This window comes from Macaca nemestrina, chromosome 11 (assembly GCF_043159975.1).
Source record: "Macaca nemestrina isolate mMacNem1 chromosome 11, mMacNem.hap1, whole genome shotgun sequence".
Classification (NCBI taxonomy): Eukaryota; Metazoa; Chordata; class Mammalia; order Primates; family Cercopithecidae; genus Macaca; species Macaca nemestrina.
The window spans coordinates 107,447,660-107,465,100 of NC_092135.1; the positions used below are offsets into that span (position 1 = coordinate 107,447,660).

Here is a 17,441-nt window from a genome sequence, read left to right on the forward strand (position 1 = left end):
AAATATCCAATAAATAGCTACATTTATCAAGGACCTACTAGGTACCAAGTACTTTACATAATCATATGATGGCAATAATACCCATTTTTCACACAAAGAAAGTAGAACTTTCGATGGCAACTTAATTAAGAGATAGTGGAGCAAAGATTTAAGCTAGCTTGGTCTGAGTGATTCCATGATCTAAATGCTGCATATTTCTTTCTGCATGAAAACACTTAAAGATAGGGAATACATTTGTTTCATAAATAGAGGAATTGAAAACAAATTGTGGAGTTTGTCTAATATCATGGCAGAAAGCTAAGAAAACAGTAGAAGATCGAATTCTTGACTCTTTCTTTCTTTCTTTCTTTCTTTCTTTCTTTCTTTCTTTCTTTCTTTCTTTCTTTCTTTCTTTCTTTCTTTCTTTCTTTCTTTCTTTCTTTCTTTCTTTCTTTCTTTCTTTCTTTCTTCTCCTTTCTTTTTCTTTCTTTCGTTCGTTCAGTTCGTTCGTTCGTTCGTTCGTTCGTTCTTTTTTGAGACGGAGTCTCGCTCTCTCTCCCAGTCTGGAGTGCAGTGGCGCGATCTCGGCTCACTGCAAGCTCTGCCTCCCGAGTAGCTAGGACTACAGGTACCTGCCACCACGTCCGGCTAATTTTTTGTATCTTTTAGTAGAGATGGAGTTTCACCGTGTTAGCCAGGATGGTCTCTATCTCCTGACCTCGTGATCCACCACCTCTGCCTCCGCATGAGCCACGGCTCCAGGCCGCCACTTTCAAAATAAAAGAGCTACCTGGTTCTCACTGGATGAGAGGGATTGAAGACTTGAATTTCTGTCTTTCCTCACTATCCCCTCTGCCATGTTCCTTACTAACATTTCCAGTTGCCCAGTGGCATTTTCTCTTGAGTGTTCCACTGCTACATTAAGCTCAGTATGTCCCAGTCAAAACTTGTCACCTCTTCCACACCTTCTCCGTCTTGCCAAATTTTCCTTATTTTTAAGGAGAACACTTCATACCCATGCAGCCACCCAGACTCTAATTGACAGAGCAAAAGCTTTCTCTCACCCCCACATTTAATTTGTACAAATTGTGTCACTTATTACCTTTGCTGTGTCTTCTTTTGGACTTTATTTCCACCTCACTTATTCAGGCCTTCTGTCCCTTATTAAATTAATTGCAACGACCTTTTTCCTGGGGTGTTTCTGTTCAGTTTCTACCCCTGTCATTTTGTCCTACATAATATACCACCAGAAGATGCTTTCCAAATTCCATCTTCTGTCCTATCACTCTCCTGATTAATCATTTCTGATGTCTACCCAATTCTTAAAATATAAATTTCAGCTTCCAACAACATACCAGTGAGCGCTACTTAAAATATACTTTTTTAGATTTGTCTCTTCCTGCTACTCCCATTCATGGCCCTGAATCTCTGGCCAGCCTGGAATGATCTCACCATTTCTCACATACTCTTTCCCCTTACATTCTTCTCATCATCCCTTTGTTATGCTACTCTTTCTCTGTATTACCATTTTGATTCTGTTCTACCAGGTAAAATCTCATATATGCATTATTCCTAAAGTATTTTATTTCTTGGCATTTCTCCTTGGAGTAGGAATTGTTTACTCTTTCTTGTCTAGATTGAAGAGGCAAGAAAATGAAGAGAATAAGAGCATGGACTCTGCAGACAGATCACCAGGGCTCAATCTCTCTTCTCTACCACTTACTAGCTGTAAGACCATGTGCAGTTTCTTAACATCCCTTTGCCTCAGTTGCTGCATTTGCAAAATAGGGACAATAATGGTACCTGTCTCATAGGTTGGTATGAGGATTATATTAAATATAAAGCACTTGGAACAATGCCTAGCTCATATGAAGTGCTACAAGAAGTTATTACATAAAATAATTAAGAATTGGCTGCAGCAACTGGTTTATACTTACCTTATGACAGAGATCACATTTTATGTCATGTTATTTGCATGCATGTCTTACCTAAGCCTGCTCAGTCCCTCAGCCCTAATTTGAGAATGAGATTTTTGCTTTTTTCATTGTATTTTCCCATGGTGGGGTGGCACTTGATTCTTGAAAAATTCAACTTTCATCTCGGTAGTTGACTAGTCCATTCTCAATAGAATTATTCTAAAATTTGGGCCAGTTTTATCTGATCATTAATTTTTTCGCATCTCTCCGAGTAGGCTAATTTCAGTTTTTAGAAAACTAAAAAGTCTCATGGAGGATTTTTTCAGTTTAGTGTTTCTTTAAGTACACAAAGCCTTACATTCAGTTTATCAAGAGTTTGTCGCTTCAACACTCAGCAACATGAGTCATGATTCTTATATTTTTGCAAACTGCACCAACAGATAATGATATGGTACCTTTGGAAAGAGTGTTATAGACTGCATCTAATTTAACCATATGGATATCTTTGATCTGGATATATATTACCCTTAGTAGGTGAGGAAGCAGGAGGCAGAGGCACAGGGCAACCAAGTAATGTTGATGGGACTGCTCCAGTGCCTGGGGCCACCAACATGTGGGAACATTTCTCTGTGACTCTTAACTTCCAGCTTCCAGGATAACATTCAAGATGATATATCAGGACCACACTGTAAGTTTATGGCTGAGCCAGAAATTGAACCAGGTCATGAAATCTTATTAATAAGAACCAGAGAGTTAGAAGAGATTTGGGGAATCATCTTGTTCAATTTTAAATGCGTGAATCCTCTTTAAACAGATTTATGACCTGAGCTTATTTGGGCCTTATTTGAATTCCTCCATTAGGAAACTCATTATCTCTTGAGTCAGCTTACCCCATTTTCTCATTGCTAGATGGAACTTCTTAGTCTCAGGCCATAGCTTGTCCTGCAGTTTTCACTCATTTGTGTAAGTTCTTCCCTTAAACTAGATATAATATGTTCCATTATCTTCCATAAGATGTTTGTTCCTGGTTGCGAAGACAGATTCCATGCCCTCCAGTGAATCTTCTTCTCTGGGCCAAAATATGCTTAGTTCTCTAAAACATTTCTGATATAACTTTTTTTTTGTATTTTGTTTTTTAAAAACACAAAAATTTCATTTTGGGGTGCCATACTCAAGTAAGTATATGCATAATCCACTTTTTTTGGTTAATGATTAATGTGCTCTATCTTCTTTCCATCTCCATCTTGTTAGGAAGAGAAGCAATGATATGCTCATTCCATCCTTTATCCTTTCTTACTCTCCCTCTGCACCTGCTGCAGCCTCCCTTCACAGCCAGTCAACGTCTCTGCCTTTCTGTCTTTGTCTCTCATACACACATCCCTCCATACACCCATAGGAATGTCAGTGCCTTGGTTCCTACTCAGGCTAAGAATTATCTAAGCAAGTGTAGTTCATTCTTGCAGGCTAGGTGTTATAAAAATAATTTGTCTTTCAACCACACACACTAGGATTTGAGTTCTAGCATTGCCACTTACTAGTTATGTTTCTCTAAGAGAATTATTTCAACTTGATGCACCTCCATTTTATCAACCTACAAAACTGAAGTTATAATTCTTGTCACACTGGCCAGTATTGACTGTTAAGTGAAATAGTAAATGTGAGAGTGCATGGCTCACAATAAATACTCAAGAACTACTGGTTTCTGTTCTGTAGGTCTACATTCTCAACAGCCCACCTACCAGTTTTATTATGGTTTGCTGCATCAAACACATATGTTTGCTTTCAGAACTTAGTCATCCATATTTGTTTAATATAGTAAATCTTCAATGTTCAAAATTAGTATAGCATGTTTGAATTTAAACCCTTGTAATTGAAAGAAGTGAAAATCCAAACAGTGCTTTGGGCAAGGCAAATGTTGTGCAGGAGATGATCATTAGAAACAGCTTGTCATGTACATGCACAGTGCCCCTTGGCACTGTTTTAAAAGTGGGAAAGAAATGGTTTTACATATGGCAAGGGATCTTGTGTATTTATCTAGCCAAGCATATTATTAACGTGTCTTCTTTAGCAGTTTGAGTTTGTGCTATACTGTAATTACACATACATCTCCCCCCTCAAGGACTTCTCTTCTGCCTTACTTAGGAAATTAAGTAAAATATATATATATATCTCATATATATTACATATATATTTTTATGTATGTATAATTATATATAATTAAATATTTTTTCTACTTTTTCCTGTATTCTTCCCCTGTAAAATAAGTGATGTCACTGAACTGCATTGGGTAAGGGTAAAATCTCATCAGAAAGATGTCCGGTCTTTGTCATCAAAAGTTTCTCAACCTCACCTCCATTAGCAGCCACTGCCCCTGGTTGTTCTGTCTCCATCATAGCTCCCTTGCACCGTGTGCTTTCAATTCTGAGGTCATCTGGGGCGCTTGGTTTGGCTATACTAACTCCCAAGTCCAGCTTCTCTGCATTAATATATCTGGATTCCAAAAGTAAATACTGAAAGGGAACACCTTCTTGAGGGCAAAAACCACTTGCATGTCATCTTTCCCCATTCATCTTCTCTAATGAACACAAACACAGTCTTGCTTTTGACAATGACTTACTGTTTTTCCCGTATCTCCTGAACATGCCCTTCAACTTGTTCTCCATGTTGGAGTAGACTAATTTTGGAAAAATGCAAACTTATCAGTATTCATGTCCCTGTTGAAAGGTCTTTAGTAGCTTCCCATTTGTCTTCTGGTACAAAGACAAATCTTTCCATAACTGACATGGTTCTGCATGGTATGACTCTTGCTTATTTTCCTAGTCTCACTTATACCATTCTCCACATTGCCACATTTTACCTCAAATACACCATGTTTCTCTTTTCTAAGGCAACATGCATTTTCTTCTAGTTCACATTCTCACCCACTCTCCCTCTTTCTGGTTAATTCTGACTCATCCTACACAGGAAGGGAATCCTTATTCAAACTCCTTCAGGTTCCTTTGCCTCAGAATACTCACTTCAGGTTTTAATTATGTTAAACCTATTAATACCTGTCTTCTCTACTAGACTGTAAGCCTTTTGAGAATGGGAACTGGGTTCCCAAACCGACTGGTTTTGGTCACCATGATATCCCCAGTGCCTAGCATGGTGCCTGACATGCATTTAGTTATTGACTTGTTAAACAAAAGTAGGTGCTGCTATGGTAAGGGAGGAATATTAAATGGGTTTTGACCATTAACTGTTCTAAAATTGTAGGTAAATTTGGTAAAGAAAGCTATTATTTCTAAATTAATTTACTAAAAGTTTTTAAGAACAGTGGGAGCTTTTTAACCTAGTACTTAAATGATTTTTCTCATGTTCCCAACCCTCCCCTTAATAAAAGAATAAAAAGGAGGGAACATGTTCTACAAATACTTTATTTATATTTATTTTCTCTTATTTGATATATGTTATTACCTTAAAAATGTATTTCTTTGAGAATGAAAGGTTAAATTAGGTTTTAAAATGCCAAATAAGGAGAAATTTTAATGATAAGATCAAATATATATAAACCTGGTCTCTATTAGTAGGAATTTCTAGCTTTAAAAAGTCCTAACATAAGGACATGAAAATGAGATACTGTACTTTTGCTGCCGTGTTGAAAAGATAAATAAATCAAATTTTATGGTTAAAAGGAGTTTCACAGCCAATTTTGCTATTCTCTTCACCACCACTTCATCACAGTGATTTTCCATAAGGGTTAATATGCTAGATATGTTATGAACAGCTGACAATTACATATCATATAACTACTGATTTTTTAAACAATCAATTTTATTTTGTACATATGAGGTTTACAACATGATGCTATGCTATACATAAAAATAAAAGATGATTACAATAGTGAAACAGATTAACATATCTATCATCTCACATAGAAGCTATAGATTTTAAATTTTCATTTGGAGCCCCTCTGGGATATTGTTACTGATGGCCTTCAGAGCAAGTGTGTGTCTGGGCTGTTAGCCAAGGATTTAAGTTGGTGACTAGGTTTATTAAGGAGAAAATGGGTCCCTTAGGATTGTTGAAGGTATATAAACACCAAGCTGAAAACTAGAGTCAGAAAGCTGTTGAAGGCCAAGGTACTTGGCTTCCTGCTTCATTTCCACCAGAGTTCTGAAGGGTATAGCCAGCCCTGGGTTATGTTGGAGTTGTGAAGTGATACTTAAAAAGCTCATGGCCAGGTGAATCTCAGGAAAAGTGAGAGCTTGCAGTCTGCTTTTTGTTTTCAGAAGATTTAAGAGAACAATTCATCAAAGTGCTGACAAAGGCTTGAGTGTTGAAATACCTCTTTGTGAATGAAAGAAAGAGAAGTTAAGTACTAATGACCAAAGACCATTTGCCCCCTTAAACCTTGAGGGAGGAGAAAAAAAAAAAAAAACAGGATTGTGTAACACAGAGATGAGTAGTTAGAACTACTCAAAAAAAAAAAATTATTGTTGTCACTGAAATTGCTTAGTCATTGTTTTATATCCAAGAACAGTCAACTGTGAGTTGGTACAAAAGCGTTATCCTATTTAATATAATGCTAGCAATGAATTAGAAGGAAGTTTAGAGATCTTCTAGTCAAGGCTGTTTTATAGGAACGAACATAAGTGGATTAGCAATTTTCAAACAAAGTACAGAGATTTCTGATTGCTGTTATGTGTATATTTATTGTTTTTACATTCTTCTGATTCTTTCAACATCAGACCAACATCTTTGATGGCTACGATTGCAGTCTGAGCTCCAGGACCAGGATGCTAGTCCTTGGTGACTTCATACCCTTCTTAAAAGTATGTCACAAATTGTCCTCCCCACATCAACTATTACTGCACTTCCTGCTTAGTGTTGTGCTGTATTTTGGTCTGGTCTGTCTCAAGTACCTACTGGCATTCCTGGAACCAAGTTTGTTCATCCATAAATCCCACGTTTTACAGTGATTGTCAGGTTATTGGGGGCAAATATTTATACTTTGGTGAGAACATAAGTGGTAAAAAAGTGGTCTGTGCCTTTCTACTCAGTGACTTTTAGAGGATTTTACTTATGAGTAGAAATGTTGCTTTCCTTCATTCTTCTTAGTATTTTAATATAGATTAACTAAATAATGAAAATCCATTTGTTAAAGAGTTAAGGTCTTGAGGGTAAAAAGTCTACAGCAAGACCTAGGAGGTAGAAGGAGGTATAACAGCATATATATTTAAAAGTTTTGCTTTTATCACATATGTTTTCATTAAGAGATCTGTACAATTTTATGTTGTGATTTGTCACCCCCAAGTGTCTAAATTTTAATTTAAAATTTTATACTTAGGGATATAGAAACAGATAAAGATAAAACAGAGATGGGTAGTTGTCTACTCTTACAGTTTTGGCCTACCAGGCAAAAAGTTACAGGAATTATTAATAGAGCTCTCTAAAGTGTTTATGAGACTAGTTTGTGATATATTTAATAAATACCTTAGATATGAAGTAACTAATGAAAAATTAGAACATAGGAAACAGAACTAAAATTATTTATCACTGTCTTAATAGCACCTTATTAAAGAATGACTAAATGCATATTTGTATCCTTGTATTTTACAGCATATATTTTTAAAAAAATTATCACATATTACTTCTTAAGGTTTCACTAGGAGAAAATGTGATTATTTCTAGCTTACTGTATTTATTTGCCTTATGCAATCTTTGTCTATTTCTGTGTGGTTTCACCAGTTAAGGATCTACCCCACAATGCTCTACTCACATTCCACAAACCTGATTCATGTTGTTTTCTAACATTGAGCCGATCTGAGGAGGCAAACTTTAGAAATAGTACTTATTACCTTAGATGCTCTCTATAGTGGTTAACCCAAGGGGAGCTTGAGGTATGGGCATACTGCCAGCTGTTGAACCGAAGCAATTTTGGCTACAACTGATTTGTGGTTTGATCTATGCAAATGTACTTAACTTTGGTCTAAGTTTTAGGAAGTCACTGCAATTCATTTGAGCCAAATGTGGTAAGTGCCTAAAGACAGTGACTTTACTGCATATGTTTTGTCAGCTGGATTTTTTTTCTTAGATAGTGAAAGTTATGAGTCCTTTGTATAATTTATATGTTACAGCATGATAGAAAGGCAGTTATATCACTTTTTAAATAATTATTTATTGCTTATTCCATCAGCCCAGGAACAATGCACAGTCTATAAAAAAGGATTGTCGATGCTGGTTTCTGGCAAATAGTATTCCATTACATTCTAATATAATAGTATGGACCATTATATTCCATATTCTCCTGCTTTGATCAGTATTGTTATAAGAAAGAAAGAGAGAGGAGAAGTATATTATATATGAGTGTGTATGTGTATGTATTACAAAAATTAACTGTGCATATAAATAACAAAGTATAACTTTATTACATCACAAATACTAGGACAAGCAGGTGCTACTTAAAGCTTGAAATGGGTGATTTTCAGGCAAATAAAATAAAATCCTATTTTACTACACAGTGAGTAAAATACATGGAGATTGTTACTACATGCATACATGTATACAAACAACTTAAATCTATAAATAGGCATGAGGAAAGCATATATATTTTTCTCAATTCAACAATATTATTTCTGAATCCAATTTGGTCATGATTTATCTTCTCCTTCCTGCCAGAGATAATTTCAAATATCTTTTTCACTTTTTGCAAGTAATGAGTTTTCACTCTAATATTATTCTTGATTGGGTGAAAGCATTTTTTTCCTACCTAATAATTTTCTATGTGTATGAAGAGGAATGAGTTTAGCTCCACTTCTTATCTTAATCCTGCAGTCTGGAAAATTGATTTATAGTTATATATCTTTAAACACAATCTGTTACACTAAAGTAATTTGCTCCTATCATGAAGTTTACATGAAAATGGTAACATCCTACTGTGTGTTATACATGTACACAAATCACAAGTCAGTGAATGTAAAACCATCTTCTAATCAGTTTTTAAAAATGCATATTTGTAAGATTGTGTCTTTATTCACGGTAAAAATATATAAACTGTGTATAGAATTCTCTTCTTGTTTTTATTTATTTAAGCCACTGTATACAACTCTGAACTGAAAGGTCAAATACTCCCTTTCATCTCTGCTCAATGCAATTATCCTGAAACTACATTACTTTATAATATTAGGGCAAAACATAGTATTTGAAAAAATAAAAACATTTAGAAATAAATGTTTAACAGAGATATTACTATTTCATCTAAGGGTACATATGAGAGGGAAAACCTCATAAAATGTAAAATCAGAAATTATATAAAATAGTGAAGTACAGCTTAGAGATCAAATCAATATTGTTATGTTCGAGTAGGAAATAACCATTTTTTGTTTGAAGAACAGGCAATAAAAAATTCAACCTATTTGAACTACAGTTCTGTTCTATTAATGTATCAATTCTAAATAAGCATCAATCTTTGTATCTATATATTCCAATTTTAATGCATATTTGACTTTTAACACTATGTAATTATGTCAGCTTGTATGGAATATATTTATAGTACTTAATATATTTATAGTACTTAAGTATAGTACTTAAGTACTTAAGTACACTGGGTCACCATGTAGCAGTATTCCAGAACCTTCTATGAAGGTCTCTAGAAAAACTGTAAATTTCTTTTCTCTAGGAAAAACTGATGGGAGGTCAGTTGGTACATGCTGAATGTTTATTAGACAAAGCTTTCCATTTCTCTCTTTCAGAGAAGACAATTTTAATACAACTCAAAATGCTTTTTAAATTTTAGATTGAATATATTTTATTATACTGGAAACTTCTCATCTCAAAAAAAAAAAAATTCCTTATCATCCAGAATAGAGGAAGATGTCTCTAGAATAAACATTTAGAAAATACTTTAAAAATGGGTATGAATTTTAAGCCAAAGCCTTCTCGAGAACATGATTGTAGATCCTAGTTTTGGAAATGAGAGTTCTGTCCATCTTAAAGTGATAGCAGTCACTTAGAAGATCTGTTGACCTCTGACATAAGATTGTTTCCTTTACTTTGGAATTAAACATCTCAGTAAACCGATGCTGAAGAAAGAGATCCATTTACAGAAAGTGGTGAATTAGTCAAACCTGTAGTAGTCCTCCCCACGATTTGTTTTTCTTAGTTTTTTTTTTGTTGTTGTTGTTCTACTATACTTATAATTCAGGCTGTAATTTAGGAAATACACTGCTATTTGCCACTAGCCATCCTGAAAGTGAAGTATGGTATCCTGGTCAGAGGCCTATTTCCCTAATGGTGATTAAAACTGGGCAGAAAGCCCAATGTAATAAAGCAGACTCCAAGCTTTTTCACCAACCTTGGTCTGGGAAAAGCAACATTAGAGGTTTTATGTCTTGAAAAATGTACAACGTCCATATGATTAAGTGCTCTTCATTTTCTTCTCAACCTCAGGGTGCACATTCAGGCCTTAGTTGTGCCAGCTGTTCTCTTAACCCATCACCCAAATATTGCTTTTGAATATAATCTGTCTTGACACAAAGCCTTTTAAGTTTTCTTTATTACAATTTATCTTTCTTATACTAAATTAAACTTCATTTTCTCATTTGAGAAAAGTGAGCTCTTTGGAAAAAAATAAAAACAAAGATTTTTTTATTCTGCACATGTTAAGGCAATTCCTTTTTCCTGTCTTAATTGAATTCGGTTAAGCATTCAAAACCTTCATCACAAAGATTGGCTGAGCTATTTTTCTTTTTAAACAATGCCAAGTCTTGTTGGCACCCATGACGAAGACCATACTGTGAGAGGGCAGGCTGCCAGCAGGTTTAGCATTCAAGTCCACAGTTTGATGATGTCTTCCCCAAGCTTCATCAAGAGTCTTGCAGCAGAGCCACCTTGCAGGACATTGGTGTGGGTACTGTACAAGTGTTAGTTTCTGTGCTTTTCAGAAGATTTGGAAACAATGAAAGTGATCCATTCACTTTTTCATATACAAAAAATTAATGATGGAACTGGGAAAGCTGAGTGAAGTGTATACCATAGCCTGGGCCACTTTTGCAACTTCTTGTGAATCTGAAACTATTTCAAAAGAAAACATTATACTGAAAAAAAAGCCATAAAAATGAAATATGAAGAAGCCACACTGTAGTACATAAATAAGGCTCTATTAAAAAATTTTTTTAAATGGCAGAATAAAGAATACATCATGAATTTTTTTCTTTCCATTGCTTTAGCCACATGTGTGAGAAGCTCATGCTATTCCTAAATCCCTTTACAATTGTCTTTAGTAGAGGGCACAATAAAGAACATTAGGCTATTCTTTAACCAAAGGGAAGTAATTTTAAGTGGAAATTTAAGTCTGTCTTAATCTCCACCTATGCTTTCTTCTCTTTCCCCTACCTCTCTCTCCACTTCTCTGCATCCCTTCTAACATTTTTCCTTCTTTGTCTCTCCACTCTGACAGTTCTGGTGTTAAAAATACTAAAGGTTGAGTGTGGTGGCTCCCGCCTGTAATCCTGGTTACTCTGAAGACTAAAGTGGGAGGATCACTTGAGCCCAGAAGTTCAAGACCAGCCTGGGCAACACAAGTGAGACCACCTCTATACAAAACATTAAAAAAAAAAAAGCCTGGTGTGGTGGTGCATGCCTATAGTCCCAGTGACTCAGGAGGCTGAGGTGTAAGGATGGCTTGAGTCTGGGAGGTTGAGACTGCAGTGAGCTTTGATAGGGCTACTGCACTCCAGCCTGGGGGGACAGAGCAAGACTCTGTCTCAAAAAATAAAATGAAAATACTAAAAATACTGCTAGATTACTCTTATTCTATTGTATTAAGAAAGTGCTACTTGGGCTAAAGTTTTGTGGCACCTGATTAGGATCAGTTAGGTGTGGGGAAAATAGAATGAAAAACAAACAAACAAAAAAATTCTGGTAAACATGTCATTATTGCTAGTTACCTGTAAGAGAATGACATCAATTTTAGTGGTTAGGAACCCAGCCTCTAAAATCAAGCAGTCCAGCTTAAAATCCCAATCATGCTCTCTCCTGTGACCCTTAGCAAGTGACTCTCTGTGCCTAATGTCGTTATCTTTAAAATGGAGATGACCATAATATTATCTACCTCACATATTTATTTTTAAAACTATGTGAATTAACACTTCCAAAGAATTCCCAGCATAAAGCAGCGCTCAGTGATTATTAGCTTAATTATGTAATTGAAAACAAATGTTTACTACTGCCAACTTTAAAATGTATCTGGATATTTGAAATACAGTTTACAAAACTTCACTATAGAAGAACGTGAAACAGGAGCAGTAAGAGATAACATGGTTGTGTCATGGACACCCAGCACTTCACAGCTGCTGCAACTCTCCTGTTGCAGAGTCCACTTTCTAAATATATGTAGGGCAGGCATACATAAATAATTTAGGTTTTTGATGTTTATCATACATTATTAAAATACCAACTTCTAGTGACTGCTATTTTCAATTCGCTATGAGGTTCCACATTTTTGTTTTGTTGGTATGTCTCCCATTTCCACTCTAGATTTAATTATCTAAATAGAAATGTTTTGATTGATGTCCTGTGATATTTGTTTTAACTTTGAAGGAAATTGCCCATATTTTCATGTCTGATGAAAATTAAATAGCCTGTATAGATTCTTCCAGGGTTTGAAACAACTTTTTTAAAAGGTGTCTAACATTTACCCAGTCACAGAGTTTTATTGGCTTGCCTTCATTTAAGTAGTTTTATTTGTTGAGAATCAATTAAGAAACGGTTTTAAACAATGAATAAAGTAAATATTCATATCTTATGTCTTAACATATGTGTATTCATTTTCAAGTTACAAAAGCAAGTGATATTTTTTCTTCCATAGTTAGACTTCAACAAACATGGAGTATTTTATACCATGGAAAATACATTGGTTTCCCTTTTAATATTGATCTATTTTTTCCTTATATGGTTGTGCAAAAGACACATATCTCTCCTTTTCATTAGATTCTGTATTTAATTAAAATTAACTAAAGAGGGGATTTTGTGGGGTTTTGTTGAAATTGGCATAGGAACCTGCTGAAATATTAATATTCTGCATCACCTATATAAAATTTCATTACCAGAACTTCATTGACATTTACATCATTCTATTAATGCAATTATATTTTGTCATATTACTATTTGCTTAATAGATAGGAACCATGATAATAAAGATAATTTTTTGATCAATTGTCTAGGGTTAGGCAATAATAAAGAATGAACAGGAAATCTGAAATTCAAAATACATGGTAGTTACATTTGCTTCATTAATTTCTAAATCTTAAAGTAACAATGTTGATTTCAGCATTCTCAGAACCAAGGGCAGGATATATGAATAAGTCAACAAATTATAGAAAAATTCAGAGATTCTGTAATTAAATGCAGTATGCCTGACCCCTGCCTTGAGATAGAAAATAGCACAATTTTGAACTACGTAAAACAATATTTTCAGTCCTGTGTTCTATTACTAAAAATAAAAATGTCAAATAAAAATGTAAAGTTTTTAAATTAACATTTTATAAGACTTGGTAAATTATAACTTTCTTCAGCCTTAGCAGATATGATAGACGAACCTTTTTCAAATTATGCATCAAAATAAAATTGAGTTGCTAGTAGAAAGCCCAAATTATTTTGCACAACTGAGCCTATAAATGTGTTTTACTGCTACTGTTTCCCATGTTTTACTTAAATAAGTAACATAAATTTGTTTAATTAAAGTGTGACAGTTTGAGCTGCATTTGACATTTGTCACAATTTTCCTCATCATTCCTTGCCTAATAATGTACATACTCAAATAGCTGATAGGCTTCTAGCTAAAAATGCATATTGACTAAGAGTAGTTAATATGAAATCACTAGACTGTCACTGTGTCAAAGAGGGAGAGCTTGATAATGTTCTGCCAAGGATGAGGGTCTTCCTTAGGAGAATGATAAATAGAACTTTAGAATATAATAATGTAGTCTACTAGACTAGTAGACTCCACTTAGTACTACACCCATTAGCTTTATTAACTGGGACTTTTTATTCCTTTTGGAGGGAAACTACTAGGTTCTAGTTTACACAAGGAACAATAAGGTCATTGTATACTTTTTCTTCTTACACATTTAATTTTGAATAGCATTGAATTTCTGGCTGAGTCTGTGGATACCTGGAAAAAATATTTAAAGATGATTACAAGCTCGCATTGCTTTATTTGTTGTTAGAATCACATTTTTTTTCCTTAGAACCTTGCAATGGAGATGCTCTAAAGTTTGTTTGTTTTCTTTACTACATACTGTATGTTCTAGTCCATTAGCAGGATTTGCCAAACATGATGCTGCTTTATCTATCAGCCATTTTGTGTTGTTTGAAGTTCATAATAAGATTTGTATCAATATTTACTATAATAATCAGGCTCTTTCACCTGTAAATAGAAAAAATTTAAAAGAGTTTAGACAAAAATATTAATGCATATACGATATAAAAAGTCCACAAGTCCTGTTGGTATAGGGATGGCAGGAACCAGGTTTACCATTGTAATCATTAGCTTAGTCTTGTTCTTCTCTCTTTCTGTTTCTCACTCTCCATCCCACTGTTTCCCTCCTTCCCACTCTTCCTCTCATTTTCTCTCCATTTTGCTGCTCTGCTTCATCTGGAAATGCTGGGTTCATCATAAGGCTCTTTCTCCATGGTGAAAAGAGATACCAGTACCTTCAAGCTTACAAGATTGTTACATGTAGTAACTGAGAGGAAAAGAGACCATCTCCTGTACAGGCTTCACGTATCAGGGAAGACTGTTTTTGTCCTGTGTTAGAAATTGAGTTTCAGTTGGCCGAGTGCGGTGGCTCACGCCTGTAATCCCAGCACTTTGGGAGGCCGAGATGGGCGGATCACGAGGTCAGGAGATCGAGACCATCCTGGCTAACACGGTGAAACCCCGTCTCTACTAAAAAATACAAAAAACTAGCCGGGTGAGGTGCCAGGCGCCTGTAGTCCCAGCTACTCGGGAGGCTGAGGCAGGAGAATGGCGTAAACCCGGGAGGGGGAGCTTGCAGTGAGCTGAGATCCTGTTACTGCACTCCTGCCTGGGCGACAGGGCGAGACTCCGTCTCAAAAAAAAAAAAAAAAAAGAAATTGAATTTCAGTGAGACCGACTCTGACACAGAATGTAGCTTGCTGAATGTTTCTTGGGATAAATGTCCATCGAAGGGAAGGAAGAGAAAACAGGAATGGGCAGAGGGAGAACTTGAGCTGCTTTGCAACCCAGTGACAACATCTCCCAACAGAAGAATGCTTTTCAGCTTGCCTCCTATTGGGTGAAGATGGTTCAGCCTTCATACTCCTGCATTGATCCATCACTGGATGTGGGCCACCCAGGGAAGGGGAGGCAATATCTGAAGGGGCCCAACACCGGTGCTTTCTCTACTGACAGTAACTTCCCCTGTGGCTAGGACATTGTTTCATTGATGGGGACTGGGCAGTACACCAAAGTGCCACTCCAGCCTAATGTGGCCTGAATTCCCAGCTCTCAACCAATCAGTGTCCCCAAGAAATGGAGTCCATGGATTGACCTATATTATCCTGTGACTGAGGCTGGGGTAGGATTGGACTGTGTGTGGTCAACCACATCTAAACCACATAAAATTGGCTCCCCACAAAAAAGATGAATTTGACTCCAGATGAAGGAAGGGAAATGCTGAACTGAGATATACATGACAACCTCTGTCTTAGGTCACTTAACTATGAAGCCAGCTTGTCTTTAGGTTTCTAATGTAAAGGGAATTATGATAGTAGAATACATTTTTATTCAGAACATAGAATTTGGATATGTTTTATCCCTAAACCTATCTTCTGTGTTATTGAGCATGTATTAGCTCACCATATAGCATATATTAAAGGACAGCCAGCTTCCATGAACTTCTGTTCATATAGTGTTGATGATGCTACAGTTATTTGTGAGTTAAAATACATGAGAATTCTCTTTGTTTATTTCAGAATAATGTATTCCTATGTGTATGTATACATTTATTTTACTGTGGAACTTCTTTTTTTTTAAGTAGAACATCTTAGAAAAGAAGATACACTAGGAAAAGCTGGGGTGATTTGACCAAAATCTCAAAGACAGCAGTAGAATCAGTGTTGACACTTCACTATTCATACTTAAAAAGTAATATTTGTGGTTCTGTTGTAGAGACTGATTATGTGTCTTAGCTCTTTTACTAAATGGTAACTCTCTGAAGGCAGAGTGCTATGCTTGCTTTCTATCTCATGCAGTATAGATATCCAACATTGCACAATATCGACATGAAAAAATGTTTGCATAAGTGACTGTAAGTTAATTGTGCTGATTTTTTAAAAAAAATTCATAGTTAATGTGAGAATTAAGGTTAAAATTAAGTGAAATAATGTCACCATCAGAAATCCAACGTCAGCAGCATTGACTTCAGTGTTAATACATTTTAACCTCTCAGAGTCAGCCTCTCTAAAAACTATGTCAGTCCTTTCCCCTTTGACACATGTGGCAATATGCGTTCAGGTTGATATATTGTTGGTCGTAGGAAGTGAACAGATTTTTGCAAACATATTATTGAATGAAGATTTAAGCCCCCATTTTATACCAAACTTTCTGATGCACTCTTAACACACATTATCTCATTATCTCAAAGAACTCTGAGAAATTATTACCCCCATTCTAATGATGAAAAAACTGAGACTCAGACATATTTAATCACTAACTGATAGAAAAAAAGTCTTAGGATTCAAACACATGGCCTGGGCTCTTTCCATTCTACCAGCTACCTTGAATTTTTGCCTGTTTCTATAAGATTAAACAATATTTGTAGTAAATAAAGCTAAATACTAATATACTACATGATAGTGGTCTGTTTAAATGAACTATCTGCATTTTACAGAATCATTGCCTGTTTTATGAAATATTACTGCCTTAAACATACTGCATTTTATCTTGTCATTCCTACAGCTGTCCTATTGATTAGGGAGATGTAGATTTTAGTATCTTTTTTAGAACATGACATTTTATGTTAACAAAGCGCTGAGTTTAGAACTAAAGTTCTGAAATTGTCCTCAGGGCTTTGCTAAGTCTAGATTATTCATACAGCGGTAATGACTGTAAACATGATCTGAAATTCTCCTTTTAAAAATATTTTCTTAATGTGAATTTTGTGCAGCCACCACAGAGAACAAATTATGTTTGCTTATACTTTTATTATTGGCTGTAATACATGTTGATCAAAGAGAAGAATGTGAGCATTATAAAGTATACCTTGTTTTAATGTTTATTTTATTACTGGTCCTGATACCTAGATTCAATGTTACAGTTACTCCTTTGTTTAAAAAAAGGTGTTTAGCCTGGGCAACACAGTAAGACCTTGTCTCTAGAAAAATAAAACAAATTAGCCAGGGATGGTGGCCTGTGCCTGTAGACCCAGCTAGTCAAGAAGCTGAGGCTGGAGGATCCCTTGAGCCTATGAGTTTGAGGCTGCACTAAGCTATGATTGTGCCACGACACACCAGCCTGGCTGATGAAGCGAGACTCCATCT

General features: G+C 35.5%; 1 protein-coding gene across 3 annotated transcripts in view; it reads left to right on the forward strand.

Annotated features, from left to right (window-relative positions):
* Window positions 1-17,441, forward strand: part of LOC105481123 (microtubule associated protein 2) — a 315,665-nt gene that overhangs the window by 42,859 nt on the left and 255,365 nt on the right. The window contains exon 2 of one of the 3 annotated variants that reach the window (XM_071073883.1): window positions 6,626-6,709. The exons of the other annotated variants lie outside the window; for them this stretch is intronic. The gene's annotated coding sequence lies outside the window, so the exon portion shown is untranslated. The remainder of the gene's footprint in view (window positions 1-6,625; window positions 6,710-17,441) is intronic. 3 annotated transcript variants of the gene reach the window in all.